The sequence below is a fragment of the Sinohyriopsis cumingii genome, chromosome 2 (assembly GCF_028554795.1).
Source record: "Sinohyriopsis cumingii isolate HCF-2022 chromosome 2, ASM2855479v2, whole genome shotgun sequence".
NCBI classification, from domain to species: domain Eukaryota; kingdom Metazoa; phylum Mollusca; class Bivalvia; order Unionida; family Unionidae; genus Sinohyriopsis; species Sinohyriopsis cumingii.
In genome coordinates, this window is record NC_142962.1 from 98220454 (window position 1) to 98246580 (window position 26127).

The following is a 26127-nucleotide window of genomic DNA, read 5'->3' on the forward strand; positions in this document are numbered from 1 at the left end:
ATGTAATATATATATGATCCGACTTAACGTTTTCTAATCTTATAAGCAATATTGTACATAATTCTCAGGAAATCTATTGTTATCTTCAAACATACTCCATGGCTCTTCTAGTCAAAATAGATAGTGGACAAAACTATGTCTTAATTTATAGTGTTGTCAACTATTGTCAACATTTGCATTGAATGCAATTATATTTTTATATACCTTTCGTTCCTATCCTTTCGAATTATGTTATTAAATGAAACTTAAAACCTTCTGATTGGTTGTACAAGATGTAACAACATCAATAGCGACAATATGAAGTAGTATATATATATATATATATATATATATATATATATATATATATATATATATATATATATATATATATATATATACATATATATATATATATATATATATATATATATATATATATATATATATTCTCAATTACTTCATATGTAATTCTTCTTCATAAGAGAAACTTCATTAGAAACACTGCATTGGACGTCAAACATTTAGAAGGTTCCTACTGATAATAAACAGTTAATTAAAAGATATAAAATATGATCTTCTTATAAATCGAATGCGTTTGTACGAGCACGTTCTGGGCATTATAACTATTATTGACTGGCAACATGAAAATAATTGATATTCAGATATTAATGGCTCTAATACCCCATAATTATGTTTAAATCTATTTTTGATAAAGGAAGAAAGACTGTTCCACCCGCTGGGAATCACGATGTTTCTCACAAAGACGAGGGTTTAAAGAATACCAGGACCGAAGTCCATTCCTCATTAGAACCCCATGGTTGGTAAAATATGCCCCATCTATGACTAATCAATTTTTAATAATAACGTGTAAACGACGTCATTATTCCGTACGGAACAATCATAATAATAGAGCACAAGTATTTATGACTCTATTATAAATTTTTACCAATTAATGCCACAAACGTGCATGCAGATGAATGGGTTTACCAAACATATATTAATTTTTTTTTCACAAACATTCAGTTTGTAGACCAGTATCTTTTTTCCATTGTAACTCTTCTTTTGTTTAAATTAAACTAGTTAAACTTATCGTATTCAGTGCACTTATATATAACAATGTTTCAAATTTAAACTATCTGGCAAACGTGCTTACTTTAAATTGAATTCAATTACTTTATAAAGGAAGCACACGTCGTTCATACTTAATGGTTGCAGGTATAATGTTTACAAACAAGTCTACTGTGAGAGATTTTTTTCCCTCTCATTCTCATTTCAGATCCCATAATAACACGCAGATTAGAAGCAAAAGCCACTGTGAACCACATTTTTCGCTATAAAGACATTGAAAAGGCATTCCAGTCTATGCATGTATGTTTAGGCCAACATTGAAATTCACGATCAGAAAGTGCTGTAAATTGGAGATGACAACTGTGAGATTAATGGTGCAAGCACCAATCAACGAAGCTTCAAAATTCAGACGAAATTACAACGATTTATTTAAATATTCATGTAGGTGTCATCCGACGTTGGCACTTGCATTCTTTTATACGCTAGGAAACTGGTATCAGATAATCTAAGTTTTTAGTTCCGTCTGTCGAAAATAGAAAAGTCAAAATTAAGCTAGTATCAGGAAGAAAACACATTGAAAAAAAAATCCCCAAGACAGTATTCTGTCACACATAATATATAATATATACAGTTTATGACAAAGGAAGAGATAACAATTACTTGCGCGCGCGTACGTGTGTGTGTGTGTGTGTGTGTGATTTGGATTTTTAACGTAGCTTTAACAATTTTTCAGTCATATCGCTACGATGTATGCAGTGTGGCAGTTGATAGTGATTTTTAGCACTGGGGTATCATGCCACAGACAGTGTGGCAATTTAAAGTGATGTCTAGGATTGCGGCATCATGCCACAGACAAGTAGCATGATGTCCCACCCAGTCACATTATCCCGACACCAGGCCGACCAGTCCTAACACTATCCTCTTAATGCTGAGCGCCTAGCAAGGCAGCTGTTAGTACCATTTCTGTAAGTTTTTGGAATGACTTGGCCGGGGTTCAAACCCACGACCTCCCGCATCCGAGGCGGACAATCTAACCACAAGGCCTCTGGAGCGGTACGATTAATTGCAATGAAAACAAAATGGACTTACTATTGATAGCAAAGAGGTGAAAGAAAGAAACTTAACTTTTGAAGGATAGATGCATAAATCGCGAAACCAGTTATCATTATCTCGATATCGCAATTTCCTCATGTAGTAACTTAAGCTCAATCAAATCTGACATGATAACAGTCTATTTGATATTCTACTAGAATAATAACCATACAAACACGTCAAACAAACTGGCAATAAACCAATACACATTTAACTGAGCATACGAACTACAATCACTCAGTGGTTACTGTGCTGTGCATGCAGTCTGAAGGAAGAGACCGAGTCCTGCTTATACCAGGCCCAATAAACCTCTGTGTTGGTTCTCTGGGCACGGCAATTTAATTTACTTGCCTCGCCCCAACCTTTTATGCCTCAATGAGAGATTAAACACCAGACCAAAACCTAAACAATCAAATATACAAATAAGCATCAAGAACAACAATAGCAATAAAATTAAGGAAGAAATTTCTCACATCTTAAAACAGGTTTAGATTCCAAGTTTGATATTCCAAAGAAAACAATTAAAAAAAATACTAATTGGGTTATAGGAATAACAATGTAATATTTAACATAAATCAATGACTGGAATATGTACAAAACAAAAACGCAGTATGTCCACATATGTATTCTTTTATTTCTACAGTCATCGTAAATTGCCTAGACATTATCATAAGACAAGTTATAGGAAATGTCCATTGCAAAGACTATCAAGTAAAGACAATAAATCAATGCCAAAAAAATGCATTCATATATGTGCATCCATAGCAGCCTTTCTATGTTAGTGAAGAGATGTTGCTTTTTCTTATTGCACATTTTGTACCCTGCGTTTAAAGAAGTACAAAATGATATTTTCAGTGTAGATTAGAAGAGCTGTCGACGTTTGTTAATTCTTGTTATAAGAAAACATACCTATCTGTGATGAGTCTTTTGTTGAAAGCTTTTTTAATAAAAATCCAGTGTTTTAGAAAACAAAAGCAGGTCCGGACCCTTAATTTTGTTTACTCCCAAAACTGCAAAATGAATGATTTGAATCTCTGAAGTACGAAAAGATATAGCATTTCCACTTGTGCAATCTGAAGTACAAAAAGAAATAGCATTTCCACTTGTGCAATCTAAAGTACGAAAAGAAACAGCATTTCCACTTGTGCAATCTGAAGTACGAAACATAGCATTTCCACTTGTGCAGTCTGAAGTACGAAAAGAAACAGCATTTCCACTTGTGCAATCTGAAGTACGAAAATAAATAGCATTTCCACTTGTGCAATCTGAAGTACGAAAAGAAATAGTATTTCGACACTTGCAATCTGAAGTGCGAAAGTAGATAGCATTTCCACACGTGTAATGTGAAGTACGAAAAGAAATAACAATTCCACACGTGCAATCTGAAATTCGAAACTGGCGATTCTCATATGGGTGGACATTTTAAATGTTATTGCCGTGGAAACATCGCAAAAGTGTCAGGACTCTGTTACAGCTTATATGCCAATAGAGATATCATCTACCAGTGCTTGTAACTCAGCAGTGAATAAAAACTATTTCACGATCGTAATTTCATGTAGAATCAAGCCTGTTTGTTTGAGATTGTCGATCAGGAAACTAAGACATAATAAACTGTGTAATTTCTTCCAAATATTTCTTGTAGTTCTCTCTCTCTCTCTCTCTCTCTCTCTCTCTCTGCTTAGAGTACAAAAGTGACTGATGTGCAAGCCGGCCGTCTACTACAAAACATTACAACTGTAGCTGTATAATTATCGCAAAACGGTACAACTGTCAAGATATAATTGTACTGACACCCTAATTGGTGATATAGGCAGCTGTGGATTAAATAGTTTCGGTTTTACCTTAGATTTTTATCTAAATAATTCGGTTCTCTCTAAAAAGCCTTTCTTAGAAGACAAGATATGATCTTGCATATTCCGTGCTCTACGTACTAGTTATCATGCAAATCAAATTAAAGCAAAACATTTAATCTTAATGAAGATCCCTAATGAAAATAATTACAGCGAAACATGTATAGTCTTAATGAGGACTCATGAAGACAATAATTGAGGTAGAACATTTAATCTTAAATAGTACTCATAAGGACAATAATTGAATCAAAACATTTATAGTCTTGATGAGGACTTCTAATGACAATAATTCAAGCAAAACATTTATAGTCTTGATGAGGACTCCTAATGACAATAATTCAAGCAAAACATTTATAGTCTTAATGAGGACTCATGAAGACAATAATTAAGGTAGAACATTTAATCTTAAATAGTACTCCTAAAGACAATAATTGAAGCAAAACATGTATAGTCTTGATGAGGACTCCTAATGACAATAATTCAAGCAAAACGTTTATAGCCTTAATGAGGACTCATAATGACAATAATTGAGGTAGAACATTTAATCTTAAATAGTACTCCTAAGGACAATAATTGAAGCAAAAATTTATACTCTTGATGAGGACTCATAATGACAATAATTGAGGTAGAACATTTAATCTTAAAGAGTACTCATCAGGACAATAATTGAAGCAAAATTTATAGTCTTGATGAGGACTCCTAATGACAATAATTCAAGCAAAACATTTATAGTCTTAATGAGGACTCATAATGACAATAATTGAGGTAGAACATTTAATCTTAAATAGTACTCCTAAGGACAATAATTGAAGCAAAAATTTATACTCTTGATGAGGACTCATAATGACAATAATTGAGGTAGAACATTTAATCTTAAAGAGTACTCATCAGGACAATAATTGAAGCAAAATTTATAGTCTTGATGAGGACTCCTAATGACAATAATTCAAGCAAAACATTTATAGTCTTAATGAGGACTCATAATGACAATAATTGAGGTAGAACATTTAATCTTAAATAATACTCCTAAGGACAATAATTGAAGCAAAACATTTATAGTCTTGATGAGGACTTCTAATGACAATAATTCAAGCAAAAAATTTATAGTCTTGATGAGGACTCCTAATGACAATAATTCAAGCAAAACATTTATAGTCTTAATGAGGACTCTTAATGACAATAATTGAAGCAAAACATTTTTAGTCTTGATGAGGACTCCTAATGACAATAATTCAAGCAAAACATTTATAGTCTTAATGAGGACTCTTAATGACAATAATTGAAGCAAAACATTTATAGTCTTGATGAGGACTCATAATGACAATAATTCATGTAAAACATTTATAGTCTTGATGAGGACTCCTAATGACAATAATTCAAGCAAAACATTTATAGTCTTAATGAGGACTCATAATGACAATAATCGAAGGAAAACATTTTTAGTCTTAATGAGGACTCCTAATGACAATAAATCAAGCAAAACATTTATAGTCTTAATGAGGACTCCTAATTACAATAATTCAAGCAAAACATTTATAGTCTTGATGAGGATTCATAATGACAATGATTCAAGCAAAACATTTATAGTCTTAATGAGGACTCATAATGACAATAATCGAAGGAAAACATTTTTAGTCTTAATGAGGACTCCTAATGACAATAATTCAAGCAAAACATTTATAGTCTTAATGAGGACTCCTAATTACAATAATTCAAGCAAAACATTTATAGTCTTGATGAGGATTCATAATGACAATGATTCAAGCAAAACATTTATAGTCTTAATGAGGACTCATAATGACAATAATTGAAGCAGAACATTTATAGTCTTAATGAGGACTCCTAATGAAAATAATTCAAGCAAAACATTTATAGTCTTAATGAGTACTCGTAATGACAATAATTGAAGCAAAACATTTATAGTCTTAATGAGGACTCATAATGACAATAATTGAAGCAGAACATTTATAGTCTTAATGAGGACTCCTAATGACAATAATTCAAGCAAAACATTTATAGTCTTAATGAGGACTTCTAATTACAATACTTGCAGCAAACATTTATAGTCTTATACTTTTATACTTTCATATTTAGCGTCGTGTTTATTAATTAATGTCATTTTCAGTTTTCTCTTCTTATTATATAACAATGAAAATGACTAAATATGACCAAATATTTCAAAAATTAATGCACTTTTGATATCTGCATTTTAGTTATTAGACTGAATCATATTTTGATTTTATCCATATGCGACTTGTTGAAGTTGTATATTACGAGCTCATAATGAGACAACAGGTTAGTTTCTTAGGAGAAAACTGTGCGCAAACGCCGTTTAAAAAAACAAACTGTTTGAAACGAATGATATCTAAGATAGAACAGGAACCTTTCTCATAAAGTATGAAGATTTCAATGTCCGTTTGACAGAAACAAGTTTATTAATTTGACAAGAATATTGTTTAGTTCTAGTTGCTTGGTAATGAAATCTTGCGGAAATACTCAAAATAACTATTTTAGTTACAATAATTTACCTTCCATTTAAAGCAATCCTTATGTTTACTGCACTATATTAATTAAAAACATCGTTACACTTAATATTAATTTTTACCGTCTTCTAATCGTTAGTATTTATTTCAATAATGTTTCTTTTTGTTGGGTTAAATTCTTACTATTTGTTTATCAGAGATTGATTTAGTTATTTGTCAATTTATCAGATCATTGGGTGATATCATATATCACAGTCTTGATACTAATGTAAATCAAGACCACTGTGCAACAGTCGGAGGTAAGCACTTTCTTTCAGGTTATGTAAATTTAACAGGAATTTATAAGATAATTCAATATTTCAATCAACCTATACGAAGGCTGTGGATTATTTTGAATTAAAGTTACGTGATGCAGAATCAAATATATTGTTTGAAGAAAAAAATGTTCATAATATTGATTTCATATTTCTGGGAAATGAGGCTAAGGAAAAGGAAGAAATTATCTCCATGTCCGTAATAAATTTCCACTATCCACAGACTTACAACAGGGCAGCAGTTTTAATAAATTTAGTTTTTTGCTGACGCTTTATAAAAAATAAATTAAAGAAAGAAATCAGATCAAAGACATTTCTGGAATACTATCTATATTGAAATTGATTTACCACTATGTCACGCAATTTGAGATTTCGGTGATATTCTTGATAAAGGTTTAGATATGAATAAGTTTATAACGTTTTAGATGGTGTATCAACAAACGAAAACACCACTAACAGCAGCAGCAGCACACCCACTAATATGGACTTCATTACAATCATCATCATCGTCATCATCATCAACCAGCTTATTAGCCCTCAAATGAGTTTTGATTTCTAATTTCAGGTGGAAGGAAATGATCGTCGCTTCAAATGTATTGCAAATATAGTAGCAAGCAAATTGCAACGTCATTCTCAGAGTAAATTGTTGCCTCATTTTCTCTTGATAATCCGATATATTTATATTGCTACTGAATCGATTTCTCTTTTGCCAATATAGACGTATTATTGTACTTAAAGTTAACACTTTCCTTCAATATTATTATGATTTAAGAAACACACTAAGCTGTTATGTCCATTGTTTTTTTTAACTTGATCCACGAGACGCAGCTGGATATTATTGTCATCTTTGATGCTGTATATATCACACGCTTGAATATTAGGTTGTGTCAATTTAGCTTACCTTATATTGCAAACTCAAACGTTAAAAGACAAAAAACATGTAAATATTGATTTAAAATAAAATATACATAATTTATTAATTCAATATAATTTTTGCTACATATATTTCATGTGTGTTCTTTCGTCACATTTCCTAATTTTATATCAGTAGTAGAGGGGATGGTTTTGAGTCTGTGGGAATTTAAAATTAGGGAATAAGTGATTCAACATCGAAACGGAGGGGACAGTATGGAGTCTAAGGGAAATTAACACCATCGGTTTATGGGGTCGAACACAAACTTAGACTTAGTAGAAATTTAGGATTAATTTAGGGCTCTGTGGAATTAACATAAGTACTGGACTACGATGGGGTACGACATGAATGGATTAGTAATGGTTTTGGTTTGGTATGGTATGGGGTCCTAAAGGAATTACCATTACTGCACTACTATTGGGCCCTATCAGAAATGTTACATGGTTGCAACAACATAGAGCCCTGTTGGAATTTAGCATTATCACACAATTGGTACTAATAGGGTGGGGTCTGCGGAAATTTTAACATTACCGCATAGTTCGGGAGGCTGTGCATCAAATGGAAATTAAATATTAGGAGCCACTATGGACCCTATGGAAAATGATCAAGGAGATATTAACTGTGAGCTACTACACCTTTATAAATGCACAGTACGACATAAGCACCAATGTTTTCACACCATAGGCATAGTGGTCGCTGATGTTATGGGTTAGTTAACTCAGTGAAAAACGCAGTTAGTTCCACAATTAAAAGAGATGGAGCCAAAGTTTAGACCAGTATTATGTGCAAGAGTAAGAAAAGGGTGTTGCTATGGTTACCATAGCCAGTGCAATAAGTGTATGTACAACGTCGTGGCTAGGGTATGAGTACAGGCAGAGGACAACAACCTACCGTAGGCCGTTATATAAAAAGTTTAACATTGGTGTACGTTTCCAAACCAAGGACAGGCACCTGGAAAAGGTATTTATACAAATGTGGTCGCTATTGTATAAGTACAGTAAGTGAACAAGGACCTAAGAGATGCTGCCAGATAAAAGGCATAAGGTGTGTGTACGACTTCCAACAGTTGACAAGGATATAGAAAAAGTGTTTGTACAGAGATGTGACAACACTAGGGCACAAGGACCAAAGGAAGTCTCTTAGGTCAGAGCAGAAAATCTCAGTGTGTACGATTTGAAACAATGGATAAGGATCTATGAGATGTAATGTTTCAAAACCTTCACTAATGCAAATACACGTAGAGGACAGGAATCTAAGGAATGCTATTATAGAAAGGTCACAACCTTTGCGTATAATTTCATAACAAACACGGATGTATAATGTTCATTAATACTAAGCTCTGGCAATTGTAAGCGTACATAGGACATGGACCAAACGAAGGCATCTATATAAATTGTATAGTCTTGTTGTGTGGCTTCAAACAGTGCACAAGAGATTTAAGATATGAATTTATTCAAACCCTTTTACAAAGTCCTCGAGATCCTACAGGTAGCGGACAAGGACATAAGGAAGGTCGCTATAGACAAGGCCGAATTTTTGGGTATGATTCCAAAGCATTGGCAAGGAACTAAAATATGTAGTTAATCAAGATCTTGGTATTGGATGAGTACATGCAGCGATCAAGGACATGGCAAACGTCTGTGTACGATTTCAATCAAAGCAAAATGACCTAAGATGCACACTTATTAAAAATCCTGGCGCTTGAATATTAGCAAAGGACGATAACCTAAGGAAGACTACTAAAGACAACGCATGATACCTGTATATGATTTCAAGCAATGGACAAGGACATATGATATGTCTGTAGTCGAAACCGTGGCAATTGTATTAATATAGTCAGAGAAAAAAGTGTTAAAAGAGTTTAGTATAAAAAAGTTGTGAATATTGTGTATCATTTTCAGACCGTGAACAAATATCTAGAATACAAACGAGCCCTTGATGATTTTATGAGAACTGGCAGTAGGGAAGGACCTATGCAAGGTTTCTTTTCAAAAGCCAGAGTATTGTGTTTGATTAAATAAGCGTGACTTTTGTGAATGATTTATAGTTTTGGAAAATGATCTAGGATAATGTATTTATCTAAAACTGGTGATTGTACGAGTGCAGGCTGTGGGCATTGAAATATGCAAGGTTTCTATTCAAATGTGTGGGTATTTGATTGCAGATGAGGGGAAACGTATATTAGTGACTTTATGGGGCAGATATGACTTTCGTATATTGATTCAAGCTATGAACAAATGTATAGGATAGTTATGTATACAAAAGCCGTGACGGTTGTAAGAGTCTGGACAGCCGATGATATAACTTCATACAATGAACAAGGCCCTTGAGTAGGATACAATATAGAAATGTGCTCGTTTTTTAAAGATATTTTGAACTAGTGGATAACGATCATGCATATGTTTCTATAGAAGGGCTTGGATTTTCTGTTAGTACACACACTGGATAAAGACCTAGGAATTGTTTGCATAAAATAGTTCTACAGAATAGAGTGAACAGGGACCTAGGACATGTTTCCATATAAAGGCTGGATATGTACTGTACGTGTAGAGACATTGGACACGGAACTAGGTATATTTACATTGGAAAGGCTTTGTAATTTATTTGATTACAGAAGGTGGATAAGGATCATTTTAAATTACGGTAATTAGCAAATAACATGGATATAGCTTTTGATCAACTCATACATTTGACAACTAAGCACATATTTGCATATAATTATTTCAAATCATCGATTCGTCCTAATAATAATATTTACATATTTCATGTCAACAGCAAATTATAAGCATCATTATGATATAGTTATATTTTGTATCTGACATAATAAAATTCTCTGTAGAAACAAAAATGAAAGAGATTAATGTCTTGATATATTTGTTCATAATAGATTAAAGTGTAACCCTTGTTAACAATATAAATCAGATTTAGGTGACTTATACGTGGGTCATAGTATATCCTCTCTCCCTCACTATCTAGTGTATAGTGGATTCATTTTAAACCAAAGACTTCCAAAATGTCAAATTCTTCAGAGAATAAGTAAAAAAGGAAATATGTTAAGCATCATACACACTAATAGAATTATTGTTTCTCAAAGGAATACAATAATATTACCAGCTTGTTCTAGATATACAGAATGAACATGCCGTAACTTTAAAATATTATAGAAACTCGGGTTTCTAACGCAATTCATTTAGATTGGCAAGTTTGTCAACGTGCACATAGCGTAACCTGAAATTTAATTTTATGACCTTTGGGTCATTACATTGCTGGATAGAATTTTATGATTTATTTTATCATTTTATTGCTGGAAATAATTTCATGACTCTCTGATCATTACATTGATGAATATACAACTTTGCTATGTTCGCTCCCCTCATATTTCAGTGTAATGAGCCTACTGAAGTACAAGTAAACACCTGCTGTATAATTTCCTGAAGCTATTTATTTTAACTGCATTACTAAGTATGAAAATTATTGTAATATCTATGCATAAGTAATATATTTTTTATATGCTTTAAAGTTTTAAAGATTATGTCTTGTAAAGAAGCTTTGCAATGTGTTCGTAATTTATGTTTGATTGCCTGGCAAAGCTTCTGTGCTTAATTATGGATATAAGGAAGAAAAGTGCTATTCGAAAGGTTGTGTTTGCCTTATAAACTTAGCAATGTCTTCATTAATTTAGCAGCAAGGGTTGCGTCTGCTTGTTGTCCTTACTACGTTTTAGTAACGGAAATATTTTTTTATACTATATTTATATTACTGAACGTGTTGTCAACAGAAGAACATCATTTATGAATTATGTTAATGTGACGAGCATCAATTAATGAATTGAGGAATGTGTATTCGCTATCAATGTTATTACTAGATTAATTAGATATTAATAACGCACATTGTATTAAATAAAAGTAATTAAATTAATATACAAACCCTTGCACAACATGTACATGTAAACACTTGAAGTGGGAATATGAACGGATAATTTTGACAAACCGTTAGAAATTTATAGAGGTAGGTGGATCATCATGCATATATCACATTAAAATTATCACTGGACTATCAAGACACTTTTCTTTGATAATGAGGAACTGAGTGATAACGTACCGCAAAAGAAGAAATATGAATATCAGGACCTGATAAATCACAACCATCACTGTAGTATGTTTCTTTAAGTTGTTTTACCAAGTCTTACGATGAATGAATATGCAAAAGCTGTGTTTGACCCCAAAAGTGAAAAAGCGAGTGAACACGTCATTGCATCCACTGTATTTGCTTCATAGTGACCCATGCCAAGTACGAAGAGAATCTTAGCAGAGGTTTAGGAAATAGATTCAACGTTAAACAAAACTTACGCGAATTGTTGATGATGAAAACACGATAACAGTGACCGATATCACTAATTTCCAACAAAAGGGACTCGTCATGAACACGAAATTGTGGCCTGCTGCCCTTATTTGTCATCATGTTGTATAATGCTTTTAGGAATACAAATTGTTACCATGTTTAGTTCCCGTTTACAAGGACATACATGTAGCTAAGTAATGCTTTATGTGTCTCGATGTTAATGCAGGTGACAGTGAGCATTGTCATGTATCACGAAATAGTGGTCAAATATCACAATTTGCAACAATACAAGTTTAACATGATTGACCCGACATCAAGGATATGATTCACTTTGTACGACTGGAACTAAAGAACAGACGTGATTCATGGTTAGCCCTCTAGAAATATTTACAGAGATGATTCACATTTTTTTTTATTCTTGTTCATAATGAAATTGTATGCAGAACAAATTATAACATCCTAGTGGTTTGATAAAATTTACAAACTATTTGGAATAACCATACTTTAGAAATTGATTGCATGTCTATTTTAATTTGCAATAGTTGTGTGTTTTTAATTTTAATGTCTCCTGATCAAGGAGAGTGTGTTTGCATATGATAGGGTAGGCCTCTGAATTATCAATATTGTATTGCAATTGTCTAAATAAATTATTCTCATGTTTTATTTCTGTTGCATTTTTGTTCCCGTCTGCTGTTTTCAAATACTACTGGTGGTAAAAGTGGCATTCAAATTCTTTGGTAATTATAGGCCACATGGAAATGGTCACATGATATAAGGAGATAACTCCCCTAGTTCATTTTACTGATTAATGTTCTCTTAGAAGGAGTTACATCCCCTGATTATCTTGTCAAGAGAGAAAAAGAAATGGGGAGTGCAACACATGTAGAATGTAAAGCTTTATTTGACAGTGGATTAGCATCATTTGCACAAAACTAAAAGTTCTTTACAGCAAGATGCTTTCTTTCGAATGTGATCATCCTGAGTTCAGATCTTTCGATTTTTTAAAAATGGGTGTTCTGTTGTTAATAAAGGTAGCTATGTTTGGTGGTACAAACTAGAAATTTAGGTGAACATGCTTCAACGGTTTTTCAACAGATGAAATGTTGATTGATGTACAGATGGTGTACTATGGATGGAGAACAGACAAAGTGAAACCGTAAGCTCACTTGACTTAATTTAGAGCTAGGTCAACTGAAACTCATTGAGAAATCAAGTGTGCTATCAAAATAAGTTGGTAAATCTGACCTACCTTTTCAGGTGTGAACAATAGTCCCTAAATGAATAAATGTAGAATCCATTTGATGTTCATGGACTAGCAATAAAAAAGTTAGTTTTTATATTCGGGTGATTCAGATTGACAATTCATTCCTGAACAATATCCCATGTGATTTCTGTTATGGTTCTTCAAGGTGTTCTAAAAATAAACATATAGTTTATATGTGTCAGGCACAGGCACTTGATGTTGGGGTAAACTAATGTGTACCCTCACCATATAACATATGTATGGTGATGGTACACATTAGTTTACACCAGAATCAAGTGCCTGTGGTGTCAGAGAAATTCATGTTTGGGGTCATACATTTAGTACGTACGCAAAATATTAGACATTCTCCTCTCCCCCTCCTCCTTGTAGCATGGTGTACATTTTTTTTAACCCTCCCCCATGCACATGTATGCTTTTGTTTAGTACACTATCCCCCGCCACGTACTTCACAGTTTATAGTTTTAACAGCACGATAAACAGTCATGTCCTTGGCTGTCAAATCAGTTTTGTAATGTGCGCTCCACATGATGCGTTTGATGTTGGCTTAGGATGCATGACAAATGCCACATACTTAGCACAGTAATCTCTTAATCTCACTGTTTGAAAATGATGGACAGTAGCGGTCAAAGGAAGATTCCATCAGCACTTTTGCAGGTACTTATTCTATACGCTGTATCAGAGAACAAAACTATGGACTGTTTTGGAAGCTAGAAAAGGACTGAGCAGGCTATCAACTTGTTGACATATAGAGCTTCCGTTTACAGGTTAGAAATTATACATTGATGAATTCAATAACTAAATCTTAACTTTTTATATCCTTGATGCCTTTTGTTTCTAAATTTGGTAAGGGGGAGGGGCATAAATACTGGGAAAATGTGCGAATACTATAGGTTGTGTGTAGTTGGCTAAGGTATAAATATTTTACTGTTAGTAGCTATAATATAGTTTGTGGGTACGTATTACTTCGTGTTACTTCCCCATGCACAACCAAATGTTGCAATTTAAAAACCGAAAAATGCTCATACGAGTTCGTACATCTCATTCAACTCAAGCTGCTTGAAAACTATTATGTTTGTCCTGTCATGAAGATTTTGGTCACTCTGACATCCCAATTTAACTGCTTTTTAATAACTTTCAGCTGCGGAATGAAAACTTCATTGATTTCATTTGTTCAAAAACGTCTTTAACTTCTAAAATTTCTAACATTCCAACCTAAATTTACCTGGAAATGTTATATAGCTTTATCTACTGTGACATTTGTATGCAGTGGTGTACTGAGTTTAGCAGAATTTATACAGAGCAAAGAATCGCTAAAATATGTGAAACTGGATCTCGATCACTTTTAATAAAAATATCAGGACTTCATCCACATAACCATTTTTATGATTATTGTTATCTCCATCCCATGTTAATAAATTTGTATCGTTTCACAAATCGTCTCCTTATTATTGTACAGGATGTCATTTTAAATGACTGCAATTTTTCAAAGTTTACTCTTTCATTTTATTTGCTTAATCAATTACAAATTCGTTTCATCTATCTTTCTCTTTGAAATATGGGTCTATTCAGCAGAGAATGGGAAACAGCATCTGATGTTACTAATTATATTTGACTGAACCAGGGTGTGTGTGTGTGTGTGTGTCTTCGTCGTTTAAACATTAAAGGATTTATAGTACGCGTAAAAGGCACATCGGACATTTGTTTATCGCTGTGCGGCGGTTAACTTCAGAATGTTTTGCTAGGTTTTGGCATTACTGTACAATGTTTTCTTTTTTTCACTGATTCATCTGCAGTAAAAAGTCATGGTCCGGGAGCAACTGTTGGATGCTTAATAAATGTAGGCAATGTCGATACGGAATTATTTTTTATCACAATGATTGCTGTGCCAGATAAGCAACCGGAAAAGATGTTTTATCCACACGTAATAGTTCCTGGGCTCTGAAGATGTCGCTCAGCGGATTTTTAACGTAACTTTAACAATTTTTAAGTCATATCGCACGATGTCTGCAGTGTGGCAGTTTATAGTGATGTCTAGCACTGGGGCATCGTGCCGCAGACATGTAGCATGACGTTCCACCCAGTCACATTATCCTGACACCAGGCCGACCAGTCCTAACACTAACCTCTTAATGCTAAGCGCCTACCGGGGCAGCTGTTAGTACCATTTTTATAAGTCTTTTTTATTTTGACTCGGCCGGGGTTCGAACCCGTGACTTCCCGCATTCGAGGCGGACGCTCTAACCGCTAGGCCACCTCAGCAGTCCATGTGGGGATAATTCAAGCACATAAAAACCATTGTTCCAAGCGTAAATATTAGCAGCGATACCAATGATAAGTCCTTTAAACATTGTAAATATCACTAGCCTTACCAATGAGTACACATTGTAATAATTGAGTCCAATGCCCCCTTGGCCATTTCAAATTTTCAGCAACTGTTTTAAAACGAGTAAAATAGTTGTCTACTTTTTTGGTTTGAAAGGGGGCACTAATCTAACATTCTTTGCAAGATCAAAATTTAAATTTGGATTTGAAGTGTGAATATACTTTTCACTTGCCAGCTCCATTTCTTTTATTCTAAATTGATGTTCCCTCTCTTTCTCTCGTTCTTCTTTATCTAACTGCATTTGCATTTGTTCTTTTTGTAACTGCATTTGTTTTTCTTTCTCTCTTTCCTGTCTCTCTCCTCTTTCTCCGATTGGAAATGCATTTGGTCTTTCTGTAACTGTATTTTTTTTTTATAACTGCATTTGTCTTTCTTTCTCTTTTTCTTCCGCTTGTAATGCATTTGTTTTTCTTGTAACTGCATTTGCATCTCTCTCTCTCTTTCTCTCTTTCTTCTTTCTGAAGTCCCAGCTCCCATAACTCCAATTCCATCTTGTATTTAAATTCTAATTTCTTTACGTTTGTGTCAGAGTCTGATAGAGACTTACGGATGGAAACCATAGTACTTTTATCAAAAACATTCTTTTCTACCAAATACTGAACCAAAAAATTTCTTATTTCTTGTTTCGTTAAGGAAGACTTTACCTCAGAAAGATCGTATTTTCTGGCAAGTTGAATCAATTCATCTTTTTTGAAAAGATCTAATTGTTCCTGGGTAGGATTTGAACGAAAGATTTCCACTTTTGATAACATTTTAGAAAAAGCTTGCCGATTTCACTAAACATTTCAAATACTTGGGGAATTCAAATTTGAAAAAAAACCACAATGTTTTCTGAAATATTTTAGACAAAATTCATCATTATCCCGGACGAACCTCCATTTCAATGTTATCAGTTCTTTTAATGCCTTCACTAGGTGGCTTAGTCAACGTCAGCGGCTAGAGGTTTTCATGCACAGCATAATAACTGCACTCACTTTTTCTTATAAGCCTTACCCAGTTTTCGTCCTTATTTTTCCAGTACAATTCATGTTACTATTAATTTATCAGGAGGCATCGTACGTGTATTAGAAATTTATACAACAGCTTTTGAGCCTCTTTGACAAATCTGTATGACGTCTTTAGGCGGAATTTAATATCTTCTGTGATGTTACAAACACGCCATTGTTCGGAAAATATGATTCTCGTATTAGCTAGAATCACAAATGCTTTCACAATACTATACGCAACAATACTTGAAGGTTTCTACTCTCTCTATGTATTATATATATATATATATATATATATATATATATATATATATATATATATATATATATATATATATATATATATATATATATATATATATATATGTACATACATACATACATACATACATACGTACGTACGTACGTACGTACGTACATACGTACGTACATACATACATACATACATACATACATACATACATACATATACTGCTAGCTGCATTAGTGTATTGTTCTGAGGGAGGCACTTAATCGTAACTTCCCTTGGGTAGCCCGCTGCGGTGATTCTCTCGAGCGATTCTGTTACTTGTACATGTATATATAAAAACTTGTACATGTATGTATAAGTCTCTGCCTCCAACATTCATGTCTGAAATCAACTCTAGACCGATTCACGGGAAGCAAACTCAACTCAAAACATTACTGAGTGGCATATACCATAATTTTCATGTTTGTTATCGAACGGAAATAAAATATATGTAATCTTCGCCAGTTGTATAATACAGAGAAACAGACTCAAAAAGACGTCCATGTTAAGCAGGGCAAAAGTTTACATACCCAAACATAAATTTAACATTAAGCCGCCATTTTTGACAAGTCAGTGTGGTTAGACTTAATTTAGTGGGCTGAGTTTATGTTTTCTGGTTATATGGCAGTATTTTATTCAGACAGAATACTGGTTCCAATTGTAATATGGTTTTGAGATATGGGAAATGCATATGTCACAGTGATATACAGAGATATGGGAAATGCATATGTTACAGTGATATACAGAGTGCATACTGTTTTGATGATGTATAATTTCCATGTTGAAAGCGGGTACCTCCATTTTCATGTGCCATCGGATATATGGCAGAGTACATTATTAAATATGTATATTAAATGGATGATCACCTTTTTCTCACGATCAGTAAAACAATTGACGTTTCAGTCATATACATACTTGGTAGTCAATATTTTCAATTAGAATGACCGATATGTACTACTGGCAAAATTATAATTGTACGCTTTAGCAAAGATTTAACCTGCTTTACTTCATCCACTGTTTACAGCAATTTTCAAATAATCTTTATACGGGACTCAGTTTTTTTCAATTATTGTCAGCAAAAAGAAAATAAGATACTGCGCAACAAAGCAAACAATTTAATAAAAGCTCATCGTACCCTTAAATATTTTCTGTCGTTTCCATGCATTTTTTATTTTACCACAGTGTGATTCCTGATTCATAAAAGAGTATTGTTTCCGTCATTGTGTATGGTACACAATTATGGCATTATAATGATTATACTAATAATTAAATAATCCTAGTTTAATGACTATCTGTGTACCTCTGTTTATAGTGATTATTTGTTGATTATGGGGAGTCGGTGCTGGTAAGATATTTCTCAGTTAACTAATATCTAGAAGCAGAAGTCATAATGTATAGTATTCGCGAGACTTTACGATAACATGGATTAGTTTAATAAAATCGACCCTCCTTAATTTCGTAAGAAAAGGAATTATCTGGATATTCTAACATATACCTGTTCAGTAATTTGAGATAGAATAATTCTTTCTATTAGGTGTTTGGATTATGTTTTAGTGCATGTTATGTGTGTATGTGTGTGTGATTTGGATTCTTAGCGTAACTTTAACAATTGTTCAGTCATATCGCTACGATGTAAGCAGTGTGACAGTTTATAGTGATATCTAGCACTGGATCATAATGCCGCAGACATGTAACATGTACCCAATCACATTAACCTGACGCCAGGCCGACCAGTCCTAAAACTAACCTCTTAATAATGAGCGCCAAGCGAGGCAGCTGTTAGTACCATTTTTAGAAGTCTTTGGTATAACTCGGCCGGAGTTCAAACCCGCGACCTCCTGCATCTGAGGCGGACTCTCTAACCACCAGGCCACCCGAGCGGTCCAGTACATGTCGTAAAGTACAGCTCTATTGACTGAAAAGGCTTACTGATGAGTCATGCGGACGTGAAGCAAACAACAACAAGAACAAACAACATGCAATTATGAAATTAGGGTCTTGTAAATATTGGGTCATTAGTGATTTGAGGAAAATTGTTGGTGGTATTCGCGCGTTTAAGAACCCTTCATTTGACAGATTATTGTCCTGATGTCCTTTGAAAAAGAGGAAACACGAAACTCAAGCTAGACGTGATCGTGAGATCCAATGAGCGTTAAAATAACAACAACAATAATAATAATAATAATAATAATAAGAAGAAGAAGAAGAAGAAGGAGAAGAAGAAGAACAATTCATAGTCTGTACTAAATATATGTGATTTTTATTTTTGATTGTTTCCAACAGGTAACATGGCGTTAAATCCAAACAGCAACTTCTGTTAAAAGTCGAAATTTAAATATGGCGAAATTGGCACTTTCCCATACATTGCAATTGACAAGTCAACCCGCTATGCAGATGAGGCGTCTAACCAAACTTCTCGAGATATAATATCGTTGATATTATAAAGAGAAACACCATTTTCGTATATGTTACAATTTTATCTTACTTGGATTCCCAAATATAACAGATGTTTCCTACATTTTTAAATTTCATTATAAATAACCCAGAACATATTAGAATAGTCTATAATGGCACTGTGACCTGTATCAATCCAAGTGTGGTTGGAATTTTGATCATAGTTCAGCTTGGGAAAAAACGCATTAAATATAATATATTGAGAAATCATTGAAGGTCTGACCGCATAGCCAAGGCCTGTACACACTTCTTCCCCCGCCACCCACTCCATAGCAGTAAAAAGTAAGCTTTTCTATGTTTCTATGAAATCTTGCTTACTGTTTTGTCTATGTGCACTAATTTTAGACAGCTGTCTTACATGGATGAAGAGGATATTTAAGCTTATAGTTGTTGAATCAGATGATACAGACTAGGCTGATGGTGGTGGACCGGTGGTGCGTTTCCGCATAGGGTGATTCCTGTAAATAGCGATGTATATGCACGAACATACCTTCCTATTGATCTTTTTTCTCTCAGTAAAAGAAAGATGCATAATACAACCAGCCGTAGTTAGCGTTAAAGAAATACAGCTGGTATAATTTAAATGCATTAAATATTTCCATTACTACTTATTCATAAATCGATAGACTTTACAGTCAGAAAAGTCAGCACCACGAACAAAGATAGGATGAATACTAAATTTACAGTAATTACGTGTCGTATTAATTAGTTAGTTAAAACCATTACGTTAAAAAAGCGAAGTTAGTGTTAAGTACAATGTTTATCATTACACGTCTACACGTCCTTTACGGTCTTAACATATAAATCTAGCCATCATATTCGCATTTTCCGGTATGATGCACAGCAATGTTTCATTGATTCTGTTTATCTTGCACTTCCCCGATACTTATTTTAGTTTATGATTGATCCGTCCTTCTTATCAATTGCTAATTATTTAAACTTACGAACATAAGTGCCGTCAATAGAACGCATTGTAAAGCTATCGAAAGACGAGATCTAAATTTCAAAAACTAAATGGATACTTAAATAAAAACTGAGCAGAAATTGAAGGGGTCCAGCGAACGCACGGGTCTAATAAATGTAATTTTGATACCATTTCATTTTCTGCATCTTTATCTAGTTAACTTTGTTATCTTCGATTTCCCCCTTTCTTGTTTCTATTATTGGAACTTTGCGTTTCTTCTTCGAATTTAAATTCCGGGCACATTTTATCATGTATAATGTATATCGCATTAAAATTTTATCATGTATAATGTATATAGCATTAAAAGATGACGTGACTCGACCCGACCCTCAGCGTTCTACCAGTCTTGATGTATGGTGTGGGCACGCGAATGCAAACCGCGGCGGTGGTTAAAAAGATCAATGCATTTTAATGGTGCCTCCGCAGCGTTCTTCGTGTCATACGCACCCAGTACATCACAAATGCAGAGATTAAAGACAGAACGAAGCAGTCACCGGACATAGACACTATCAGGTCAAGACGCTTACATCTCTTTGACTACAATGGTCGAGCACCTCCTTGGACCACAATCGCTGCATTTAAAAAAAAAACAGCAAGGGATGGAAGCGATCAGTGGGAAGACCGAAAAAGCATCTGACCAAGTGGTGGAGCAGGACCTTAAGGAGTTCGACCTCGGAATACTCACCGCATCTACTCGTGGAGACCTGCATCTACGGCTAGGCTGTCTCAGATGGGACGCTAATGATAACGGTGATGGTGGTGATAGTGGTTGTGCTGCTGCTGATGATGATGACCCGACCTTCAATATTTTGGGACACGAGAGCGAGGAAGATATATGCAGTAGTCTGGTTAAAATATGCATTGTCATATAGTTCAACGATCCCCAGGTACTCTATATCCTGGCACAAGTATTATGGGATGTTGTCAATATTAATCTATCTTAAATATTAAAATATAACTTTTAATTCTGCATTAAACGTTTTATTTTATCGTATCTTATAACCCCGTCCATGTTTAAATATATGCCGTTTTAAAACTGCAGTGAAGAAGCCAATGGAGGGCGTGATGTTATATGATTTGGGACTTTTAACGTAGATTTAACAATTTTTCAGCCATAGCGCTACGATGTCTGCAGTGTGTCAGTTTATAGTGACGTCTAGCACTTGAGCATCATGCCGCAGATGTGTAGCATGATGTCCCACCCAGTCACATTATCCTGACACCAGGCCTTCCAGTCCTAACACTAACATCTTAATACTGAGCGCCAAGCCAAGCAGCTGTCAGTACCATTTTTGTAAGTCTTTGGTATGACTCGACCTGGGATCGAACCCACGACCTCCCGCATCCGAGGCGGACGCTCTAACCACTAGGCCGCCGGAGCGGTCCAATGGAGGGCGTGTATAATCAGTGAATGATAGTTAGTGTGGAAGTACCGGTGAATATAAACTGCTCTTAAGAACTTTCAGAATAGACAATATTTAAGAATGGTTTAACTGCAATTTTTGTTACTATTGTGTAATATATATTTTTTTAGTTCTTCATAATAATTTAATTAAATCATCTTGATTTGTGTGCATGTTGTCACTGTGTTCTCCACAAGTAGCATTCCAGCCAATCACTCGTCCATTCTGTGACATAGGCACTGACGATCGTGACAGGCTTTCTTCCATGCGACAGGGTAAGTTTCATGGTGATATGCCTTTGGAAGTCCAGCTAGCTTTCTAGCAAACATTGACTTCACTGCAAAGCCGACTCCGTCCTCATGTGGCTCCTCACTTCCTCTTCCACTCCAAAAGAAGGCGTAGCCAGCACCCATTTCACAAAGTTCGTCTCTCCTGCAAGGCGATTGTCATTTAAAGCTGTAACGTTAATGTTTTACTGGCTATCTCTCTGCGAGTCAATAAACTCTCCTCTGAGGTCTGTTAGCATCATTTCTGTCCAAACGTGCGGAGGGTGAGAGGAACGATCTTCATCTCTTTGTTTGCAGTGTTTCCAAGGCTGATGTAGAGTCCCCACCAGCCGCGGTTAGCTGGCTAGGGAAAGATGGAGATAGCAAGTTTAAGGCACCTTTTCTAGCCCCTTTCTCATGCCATGGAGGTGAGCAGTGTGAAACCTAAAAAGAGCTGCTCAGTCGCTCAGGGGGCTGCCGAACTCTAATGCTTATCCGTGTTACTGAAGAACGACCGTATGGGCTGCCAGTGTACCCACACCTGCCTCTTCGTCGTTCATCCGTCGCCATAGGACTTTGTGGACACGGATGACCAAGTGACTTGCGCAATAACTTGGTTTAAAGTGAGGAAGTGTTGCGCGTCGTTGACCTCACTCTTTCATCCAAGACCATCTGGATCCAGTGGCAAGACATAGCCAAGACAGCTGGAGATTCAGTCGGAGGTGTACGGAAGTGTATGGGGGTGAGTGGGTAGTACCCTGGTGGGGGAACAGTCGTACCGTTTCCAGGGTACCTGATTTACCTTTGATCCCTACATGCAGCCAACTCTCACATGTGGCTCCAAGAAGCTGTGACATGCGCAGCAGTAACACCCCGGTAAACAACTTCGTCTGGCGGGCTAAACCAGGTGAGGGTAGCCGACGGGTCTTAAACTCTTGGTGAATTATGGCTTGCCTACCTAAACATACGGAAACTAAATTCGACGGACTGCGTGGAGGAGACCGAGCAGGAAGGCGATTCATAGCAACGCAATATGGAGTGCATAGAGCATGACGAGGCGAGTAGATTGTCCTGGTCATCCTGCCAAAGTAAACTGAAGCACAATGACACCTTTTCCATGCTGACACCAAAGCTATACCCTCTGTACAACTAGCAGGTTAGCAATTACTGATCAAACCCTCGGCCATATCCTGCTACTACGACGTAAATACGGCAGGTGGAGCAATATTGATTCTTATTGTCTGTCGAACAGTATCCACATAAACCGTCGCACAATGTCAGTTTCCTAAAAGATACACCGATCTTTACAAGCTGATTCTTCTCTTTAAGCATGATGTGAAGACAGTAAACTATTATCGATGTTATGTTGGTACCCAACAGTTTTAGAATTACTGTGTAGGAAAAGCTTATGAAGAAACATGACTTTTAACAGATGAAAAACTCACCCTGCTCATGTGTAGAGATTGCACTTCCTAAAAGAGAACGCATCTCTATCTACCCAAAATCATAAGTCGCTCAGGAGAATTGCACTCATATGGAACGGCGCAAGACCTATCGTATCAATCAGACCATGCTAGCTGATACTGCATCATCACATCTAAATCACCACTAATACACAACATCGCACAGTCGGTCCTTTAAAACTTCATAAACTAATTCTAATTAAATAGATTTTGTTCAAATCAGCACGCAAACGACTTCTAACGAATGCTTCTGGATGCTAATACTGCACATGATGAGTCCCAATCAGTTTTCTAAAAGAAAAACAAAAGAGACATCTGCTTTCACATATGAATATTTTAATCAAACTACATGATTATAAACTTTTAACAATCTCAATGCACCGAGCTATCGGAAACATCGGTGCAACTTTCTTTATTCCACCCATTAGACAACAACGTTCGTAACCCAACTATTCAAACGTAATTGGGATGCGGCGGTTACCCGCCCGACTGTACCATTAATGGTTCTGATATGGTATAGTATGGGGCCCAAAAGGAATTAACATTACTGCACTGTTATTGGTCCCAATCAAAATGTAACATGGTTGCATCAGTATAGAAAATTATAGGAATTTAACATTACCGCACAATTGGGACTGGCGGGGGATTAGGACCTATGGCAATTTGACATTGCTGCATAGTTCGAGAGTCTGTGCGCCAAATTAAATATAATATTAGGAAGCCACTATGGGTCCTCTGGGAAATGATCAAGGAGATATGCAGCCTTATACATGTACAGTACGGCATATGCTCAAATGTTTTCACACTATAGGCATGGTGGTCAATGAAGTTACAATTTGCTTACCTCGGTAAAATAACGCAGTTAATTTCACAAGAAACGGATACAGAACCAAATTTAGAGAAGATTTTGAAAATAATTCAGTTCAAAAGGTTTTCTTCAGTCCGTATTATATGCAAAATGTAGAAAGTGTGTTACGATAGTTGCAGTAGCTAATGCAAGTGGAACAAATATGTACCAAGTCGTGGCGACTGTGTGAGTACAAGCAAACAATAAAGACCTAAGGTAGGCCTTGATAGAAAAGCTTAACATTGATGTACGTTTCCACGCTAAGGATAGGGACCAGGAAAATGTATTTAAACAAAGTGGTGGTGTACGAGTACAGTAAGTGGATAAGGATCTAATTGATGCTGCCATATAAAAGGCATAAGGTTTGTGAATGATTTGCAACAGTTGACAAGGATCTAGCAAAAATGTTTATACAGAGTATTGACAGTTGTGTGAATCAAACTAGGGCGCAAGGACCTAAGGAAACCTCTCACACGAAAGGCATGAAATGACTATGTACGGTTCTAAACAGTGGACAATGATCTATGAAATGTACTTATAAAAATACACGTAGAAGACAGGAACCAAAGGAACGCTGTTATAGAAATATCATAGCGTGTATGTATCATGATATTCATTAATTAAAAGCTGTGGCAATCGTACGAGTACAAATAGCGGACAAGCACCTAAGGAAGACAGCTATGTAACATGTATATAGTTTTTGTGTGGCTTCAAAAAGTGCACAACGTATCTAGGATATGCGTTTATTCAAAACCTTTCACAAAATCCTCGAGATGCTACAGGCAGCGGACAAGGACTAAAGAAAGGTCTCTGTAGGAAAGGCCCAATCTTTGGGTACGATTCCATGCATGAGCAAGGACCTTAAATAGGTACTTACTCCAAGCAGATGTATGAGTAAAAGGACCTGGGAAACGTCTCTGTACAATTTCAAACACAGCAAAGAAAATATTAAAAATTCTGGCGCTTGAATATTAGCAAGGACGGTACTCTAAGGAAGACTTCTATAGACAATGCATGACATATATGTATGATTTCAAGCAAAGGACAAAGATATAGTGTATGTATGTATACAAAACCGTGGCAATTGTTTGAAGATAGAGAAAAGAATAGTTAAATGAGGTCAGTATAAACAGGCGTAATTTTTTGTGTATGCGTTCAAACAGTGTACAAAGATCTAGAGTACATATGCAAACAAACCCTTGATTCTGTTATGAATACTGGCAATAAGCAAAGAGCTAGAGTAGGTTTCTTTTCAAAAGCCAGAGCATTGTGTTTGACTATATAACCATGACTTTTCTAAATGATTTTTAGCTGTGGACGAAGATCTTGGATAGGGATATTCACACACAATGGTGATTGTACGAATGCAGGCTGTGCGCATTGGCGTAGGCCATGTTTCTATTCAATGGTGTGGGTGTTTGATTGCAGGTGTGGAGAAGCACCATATTCGTGCCTTTCTTGCAAGTAAACGTGCATTTTGTATATGAATTCAAACAATGAACAAAGTTATACGATAGTTATGCATACAAAAGCCGTGACGACTGTATGAGAATGGGCAGCGGCAAAGGAATGCTGCTATATGCAAGGCGGGGTTAATTATATAATTTTAAACAGTGAACAAAGGCCCTTGTATAAGATTCAAGATATAAATGTGCTCGTTGTTTAATATAACCTAGATCTGTGGACAAGGATCTTGTATATGTTTCTATATAAGGGGCTTTATTTTCTGTGAGTACGCTGATTGGATAAAGACCTAGGAGTAGGT